Genomic DNA, 8,433 nt, shown 5'->3' on the forward strand with positions numbered 1-8,433 from the left:
TTGCGAGGAACCAGACTGCTGTAGGCCCCGAGGAGAGGCCTAGACCAGAGGCAGTATACGAGAGGTTCCGGAGGATGAGTCTGAAGGAGTTTTCAGGTACTACTGACCCGATGGTAGCTGAGGGATAGATCAAGTCCATCGAAGTAATATTTGACTTTATGGAGCTGACTGACGCTGACAGGGTCAGATGTGCTATATTCTTGCTGTCAGGGGATGCTAGATTATGGTGGGAGAGTGCATCAGTGGCAGTAAACTTGCAGATTCTGTCGTGGAATGGATTCAAAGAGGTGTTCTACGCCAAGTACTTCACTGAAGAAGTACGCTCTCGTCTGACCAGGGAATTTATGACGCTGAGACAGGGAGACAGTAGTGTGGCAGATTTTGTCAGAAAGTTTGAGAGGGGATGTTACTTCGTACCCCTCATTGCGAATGATGCCCAAGCAAAACTGAGGCATTTCATGGATGGATTGCGGCCGATCTTGCGCCGTGATGTGAGGGTAGCTAGCCCTACTTCTTATGCAGTCGCCGTATCTAGAGCATTGGCAGCAGAGCAAGATCTGAGGGATATAGAGGCCGACAGGCAGGGCAAGAGGCCCTATCAGGCACCACCGCAACACCCACAGCAGCAGCATCAGAAGTCCCAGTTTAAGAGGCCGTTTCAGGGGCCGCCAGGGAAGAAACCCTATCAGGGACAGCCGAAAGGCAAGGGTCTTATCCAGCAGCAAGGGACGCCTCAGAAGCCCGGTAACTTTACAGTGTGCCAGAAGTGCAATCGCCAGCATCCCGGACAGTGCCTATGGGGATCCGGGAAATGTTTTAAATGTGGAGCTACAGATCACATGTTGAAAGAGTGCCCACACTGGAAGCAGCCCACCCAAGGGAGAGTATTCGCCATGCAAGCACATGAGGCGAATCCAGACACGACTTTGCTGACCGGAAAACTTTCCTACCAAAGTTCAGTATTATTTTGCCTTGCATGTGGGTTTTTATTTGGGATTATTAGTGTGCTAGTATTATTTTTGAATAACTAGAGATATTGGGTTCTTCTATGCCTAAGGTTTATGTTAGTAATTTTGGGGTGTAAGTTAGTTTGTTGTGCTAACGTCTCTCAAGAAATATTTTCATAAAGAGAATAGCTACTCATGCCCTGATAGATTCAGGAGCCACCCATTCTTTTATCTCGAAAACGTTCGCCAATCACTTGGATATCAAGACCATTGGACTCGACGTGAATTATTCAGTAACCGTCCCATCATGGGAAGATCTGTCAGCTACTAGCGTGGTTAGAGATATTGATCTAGATATTGATCTAGAATTGCACAGTTGTCAGTACAGAAACCTCTTCAGTCTGAGATTCAGAGGTTTGATTTAGAAGTTTACCGCAAGGGCATATCTTAGAGACTGTCTAATCTGACAGTCCAATCTTCTCTGCTAGACCGCATTCGTTCAGGTCAGTCTTCAGATGAGCAATTACAGAAATGGAGACTGAAGGATGAAGCTAAGGGCAGTGTTCTCTACACCGTGTCAGATGGTATTGTGAGGTACAGAGATAGAATGTGGGTGCCTAGTGTTGATTCGATCAGAGAGGCTATTCTGACAGAGGCGCACGCATCTCCGTATTCTATTCACCCAGGAGGTACCAAGATGTATAAGGACCTACATATTCTGTATTGGTGGCCAAGGATGAAGAGAGACATCCGCAAATTTGTGTCTGAATGCCTCACTTGTCAGCAGGTGAAGGCAGAGCATCAGAGGCCAACAGGATTGGTTAAGCCACTCCCCATCCCAGAGTGGAAATAGGAGAACATCACGATGGACTTCGTCGTTGGATTGCCTAGATCAGTCAAAGGCTTTAATGCCATTTGGGTTATAGTGGACCGACTCACTAAGTCAGCGCATTTTCTACCAGTGAAGACGAATTTCTCCAAGACGCAGTATGCGGAGCTTTATATCAGGGAGATAGTCCGTCTACATGGATTCCCAGTTTCCATTGTGTCCGACAGGGACCCGAGATTCACATCGTCCTTCTGGAAGAGCTTACATGCAGCCATGGGAACGAAGTTGGTTTTCAGTACAGCTTTTCACCCGCAGACAGATGGTCAGTCTGAGCGAGTGATTCAGATTTTATAGGATTTGCTGAGAGCCTGCATGATTGATTTTCAAGGAACATGGGAGTCTAGACTACCTCTAGTGGAGTTCACATACAACAACAGCTTCCAATCATCTATAGGTATGGCTCCCTTTGAGGCGTTGTATGGAAGGAAGTGCAGGTCACCAGTTCATTGGGATGAAGTTGGTGAGAGAGCAGAACTTGGTCCAGAAATAGTTCAGCAGACCGCAGCCGTGGTGGTCAAGATTCGTGACTAGAATGAAGACTGCCCAAAGCCGTCAGAAGAGTTATGCTGATAAGAGGGGGAGATATCTCGAATTTGCCGTTGGTGATCACGTTTTCGTCAAGTTAGCACCTATGAATGGGGTGATGAGATTTGGGATGAGAGGCAAGCTGAGTCCGAGATTTATTGGACCGTTCGAAATTTTGGATAGAGTTTGGACATTAGCCTATCGTGTTGCCCTTCCGTCGAATCTGGCTGGGGTGCACAATGTGTTCCATGTCTCGATGCTGAGAAAATATCTTGCTAATCCTTCGCACATTCTGAGTTATGAGCCGTTGCAGCTGACTCCAGACTTGTCTTACGAGGAAAAACCATTCCAAATCCTAGACAGGCAAGAGCGTAGGCTCCGGAATAAAGTGACTAACCTAGTCAAAGTCCGGTGGCTAAATCAATCGGTGGAAGAGGCCACTTGGGAATCAGAAGCAGATATGAGACTTCGCTACCCGGAGTTGTTCGGTAAGACTTAATTTCGAGGACGAAATTTTTATAAGTGGGGGAGGAACTGTAGTGCCCAAATTCAGTACGTATAACCCATGCGTTTATTTAACTAGTAAATCATTTAATTAATTTTAAAATGAGTTTTAAGCCATGAATGATTTATTTGAATGCATTGTTTTAAATTATTTATGTTTATGTGATGAACGTTAAAATGTTTTTCTAGTTTCATGTTCCAGGCGATTATTCGAGGCGGGATTGAGGAAAAAAGATCGGTGACGATTGGTGGAAATTTTAAATGCGATATTTTATTTTAAAGTTAAGGATGAGGCGCTTTAAATAATTTATTTAGTTTTAGCATTTTTAAAGCCTTATTTTGGTGTTTAGTAAATTAAGAGTTTGGAACTTTTAAAATTAGTGTGTAATCGTTTTTAAATGGGGAGTTTGATTTAATTAGTGTGTGTTAACTTTTAATTTTAATTAGTGTTTAATTTAGTTAATTTAGCACAAATTTCTCCTAATTAAAAACACACACACGTTACACACACTCACACACACTTACATGTTTTTACACACACTCAAACACACAACACACCCTACACATCTCATTCTCAGATTTTAAAAGAAAGAAAACCTAGGGTTCTAAGGTAGAAAGCAGCCGCCCCAATCCCTTTAGCATTTAAACAAGTTTTCGTGAATTTTATTGCAAGACTTTAGCGCCACGTTCGTCCCGGACCGAGCCTCGCACCGTCTCCGCTTCGTTATCGTCGTATCGATATTTTTAAATATCAAAAGGCACGTATATTCTGTTCTTAATGCATCGATCATGTCATATTATGCGTGTGTTGTTATTTATGCGTAAAACCGTGTGTATGTTGTGTAGAAGTTTGAGCAATCATGTTTAAATCGCTTTTGGAGCCCTTTTTAGATCTAAAAATCACGTTTTTACTGTTCTGGTTGAAACTGCGAATTTTCGGTCGAGATTTTGAGAAAACTTTCACCTTTAAAATTGTAGAACTTTTTGATTCCTTTGATTTAATATAAAATTCGAGATTTTTGGATGAAAATTGAGTGAGTTATGACATTTTTCGTGGGACTGCTCAAACTGCGACTTTTGCGAAAATTTGTGTCTTGAAGTCTTTATGTTGCAGGCTTCGTTGGGGATCGACGGGTGATCGTTGCTGCGTTTAGGTATGGTTAGCATGTTGTTAAGATGGTTATTGTGTTTTCGTTTCGTGTCGTTATGCACTTGAACTAGTGGGAAGACGTAAGAAATCGATTTGATGTCAATTGCCGTTTTTTTTTTGTGTTCCATTGGGTAGTAGAGGGGACGTCGTGTTTTGGGGAGTTTGTACGGGTTTTGGTGCAATGTTATGGTGTCCTAAGAAGAGTCGTAAGGTGTTGAATTACATCATTTAAGTGTCAAATTGGGTGAATAGGCATTGCATAAGTTTCCTCGCAGGTGCAGAGAAACCGAGAGTACACGGACCCTTACCCGGACCTCGACACGGGGTCCGTGCCTTTGTTCTTCCGGAGTGCCTTTTTCCAGAGTCTACACGGACCCCTACACAGACCTAAGCACGGGGTCCGTGTCTCCCCTTTTCTGCACACACATTTTACAGTACCTACACGGACCCGGGGCCGGACCTGGGCACGGGGTCCGTGTCTTGCATATTTTGGGGATAATATTTTAGCATGCTTCGAGGTTTGATGTCATGGTTTAGTGCAAGGATTATCAAGGTCGTGTCATGGGAAATTTTAGAATGTCCTAAGTAGTGGTCGAACTCGAGAGTAAGTATGATTTCTACGTTAAGTTATGCAAGTTAAGTATGTAAATTCATGTTAGTATGTGCAGCAACGGCCCCGGTCGAAGTCCAACGAATCCCTCAACGCCAAGTAAGTATGTGGACGTGCAAAAGAAAATATTTTAAGTTTTTGAGGTACGCTAATTGTCTCGTGACCAAATTATGAATGGGTTTGGAAGTCGGTGAACGTGGCCGAGGACCTCTCAACCCATTAAATTATGAATGGGTTAAATCGTGGTTGGAAAGCGTTAAATTATGAACGGGGACCAACCAGCCCGTTAAATTATGAACGGGGATCTCATGTATGTGGCAGTGGATACGTCCCTGTCAGCCCAGTACTGTGGTTTGTCTGATCAGGCGTTTATTATGTATGGGTCACTTGCCTTTAAACATCCTCTACGCAAAATGACGAAATTATGTATGTTCAAGTATGCAGTATGTTTATGAAAGTTTATGTTGATGGCACGTCTAGTTATGTACGTACGTATGTCCAAGTTTATTATGCAAGTTCAAGCTTCGAGTTATGTATGTCCTATTTTAAAGTGCATGCGATTTTATTACGTAGTACTCGTTATTCCAGTTTATACGTGTTGAGTCTTTAGACTCACTAGACTTGATCGATGCAGGTGAGTATGTGGATGAGGAGACAGGAGGTGGCGACCAAGGGGCAGGCTTTGACTGAGCGAGAGGCTAACTGAGGACCGCAATGTTTATGTTTTTATGCAAATGTTAATTTACTCTGACTTCATGTTTTGAGGGAAACACTTTGAGAAAAACTTTTGTGAGCAAATTTTATTGTAGTACTTTGAACTGCCATGTCTTATGGGGGACTTGGTTGGGATATTTTTATGGCGAACTTTGAATGTTATTTTATGTTTAAGAAAATTTTAAATTTTTCCGCAAATTTTGAGTATGAAAACTACGGTACGTTACAGCTACTGCACAAACTAACATGAATTTTAAATACTTAACTTGCATGTCTTAGACGTAGGTACTTGAGCTCACAACCAAAGTGAATAAGTAGCTTATGACATTCTAGTTCGACTTGACCTCGTATAATCATCGTATTAACCATGACATAAAACCACAAAACAAATCCTATATTTTTACATAAATAAATTTTAACCATGGTGTTAAACCATGATATAGAACCCCGAAGCAAATCCTTAAAAAAAACTTTTTTTAAAAAAAAATGGGTACACGGATCCCGTGTAGGGGTCCGTGTACGGGTCCGAGTAGGCACTGGAATTTCGTATTTTTGAAGGAAAACGGACACGGACTCCGTGTAGGGGTCCGGGTAGGCACTGGACTTGCAAACTCACGAAAATTCACTAACTTATTCATTCACCCTTTCAATCCAAGCCTAAGGACCATGAACCAACACCTCAAGACTCATCGTTATTACATTGATTCAAACCCATACAAACCCCCGAACGTTCCCAAACATCGACAAGTAACTTCAATACAACAATAACCCGCAATTCGGCATCGTTTCGCTTCCTACGACTTCTACTACATCCCAAGCCAACCCCGACCCAAACGAACCACCAAATAACACCTAAATACATCTCATAACATATCTAAATGCAGTAGCACAAGCCCGTCGATACCCAACAAAGCCTGCAACTAATAACTTCAAGAACATATCACTAACATAATTTTCAGGAAACGCAATTTGATCAGTCCCACGAAAACGGTCATAACTCACTCAGTTTTTATCCAAATATTTCGAATTTTATATCAAATCGAAGGTATCAAAAAGTTTTACAATTTTCACGTTTAAAGTTTTCTCAGAATTACGACCGAAAAGTCGCAGTTTTAAAAATGATAGCAAAAACGAGTTTTCAGATCTAAAATTATCTCAAAACTGATCCGAACCGTTTTCCGCTCGAACGACGAACGTCACACATATAGTTTTACGCATAAACAACGGAACACATAATATGACATGATCGATGCAGCAAGAGAAATATTATACGTGCCTTATGATGATAGACTTTACCGAAACGGCGATACCGACGCGGGAACGGAGCGAGGCTTGATTCCGGACGACCGTGGCGCTAAAATTCTTGAAGAAAACTAACACAAATTCGCTGGGAATTATAGGGGGAAGTGGGGCGGCTGCTAGGGTTCTTAGGAACCTAGGTTTTGCTCTCTCAAAATAATAAAAATCTGAATTAAAATTTGTGTGTGTGTTAGCCGATATTAGTGTGTGTGTTTTTGTGTGTGTGTGGTGAGTTAGTGGTGTGATTTAGGGAAAATAAATTGCTTAATAATAAATTAACCACTAATTAAAAGTTAATCCAACACTAGCTCATCAATTCCTTAGAAATAAAATACATACTAATTTTAAATAAACTCCTTAATTAAAATAACACGCTAAAAATGCTAATTTTAAAAGTTTAAATTAATTAAATCACCTAGTGATAAAATTAGACTTTTAAAAATACTAAAACTAAATAAATTATTCAAAATACCCCTTCCTAACTTAAAATAAAAATACAGCATTTTAAAAATTGCCAAAAATCGTCACCGGTCTTTTCCTCGATCTCGCATCGAATAATCGCCTGAAACATGAAACTCGAAAAACATTTTAATGTGCATCACATAAACATAAATAATTTAAAATAATGTATTTTCATAAATCATGCACTGCTAAAAATCAATTTAAATTTAGTTAAATGATTTAATAATTAAATAAATGCATGGATTATACGTGTACTGAATTTGGGCACTACAGTTCCTCCCCCACTTATAAAAATTTCGTCCTCGAAATTAAGTCTTGCCAAACAACTCCGGGTAGCGAAGTCTCATATTTGTTTCTGCTTCCCAAGTGGCTTCCTCCACCGATTGATTTAGCCACCGGACTTTGACTAGCTTAGTCACTTTGTTCCGGATTATGCGCTCCTGTCTATCTAGGATTTGATCGGTTGCTACTCATATGACAGGTCTGGAGCAAGCTGCAACGGCTCATAACTCAGAATATGCGAAGGATTTTCAAGGCACTTCCTCAGCATTGAGACGTGGAACACATTGTGTACCCCAGCCAGATTCGGCGGAAGGGCTATACGGTAAGCTAATATCCCAACTCTGTCCAAAACCTCGAACGGCCTGATAAACCTCGGACTCAGCTTGCCTCTCTTCCCAAATCTCATTACACCCTTCATAGGTGCTATCTTGACAAATACGTGATCACCAACGGCAAACTCGAGATCTCTCCTCCTCTTATCAGCATAGCTCTTCTGACGGCTTTGGGCAGTCTTCATTCTGTCACGAATCTTGACCACCATATCGGCCGTTTGCTGAACTATCTTTGGACCAAGATCTGCTCTCTCACCAACTTCATCCCAATGAACTGGTAATCTGCACTTTCTTCCATACAAAGCCTCGTAGAGAGCCATACCTATAGATGATTGAAAGCTGTTGTTGTAGTTAAACTCCACTAGAGGTATCTTAGACTCCCAAGTCCCCTGAAAATCAATCATACAGGCTCTCAGCAAATCCTCTAAAATCTGAATCACTCGCTCAGACTGGCCATCTGTCTGCGGGTGAAAAGCTGTACTGAACAACAACTTTGTCCCCATGGCTGCTTGTAAGCTCTTCCAGAAGGACGACGTAAACCTCGGGTCCCTGTCGGACACAATCGAAACCCGGAACCCATGTAAACGGACTATCTCCATGATATAAAGCTCCGCATACTGCGTCATGGAGAAAGTCGTCTTCACTGGCAAAAAGTGCTCTGACTTCGTGAGTCGATCCACAATAACCCAAATGGCATTAAAGCCTCTGACTGATCTAGG

This window comes from Primulina eburnea, chromosome 15 (assembly GCF_022965805.1).
Source record: "Primulina eburnea isolate SZY01 chromosome 15, ASM2296580v1, whole genome shotgun sequence".
Taxonomy (NCBI): domain Eukaryota; kingdom Viridiplantae; phylum Streptophyta; class Magnoliopsida; order Lamiales; family Gesneriaceae; genus Primulina; species Primulina eburnea.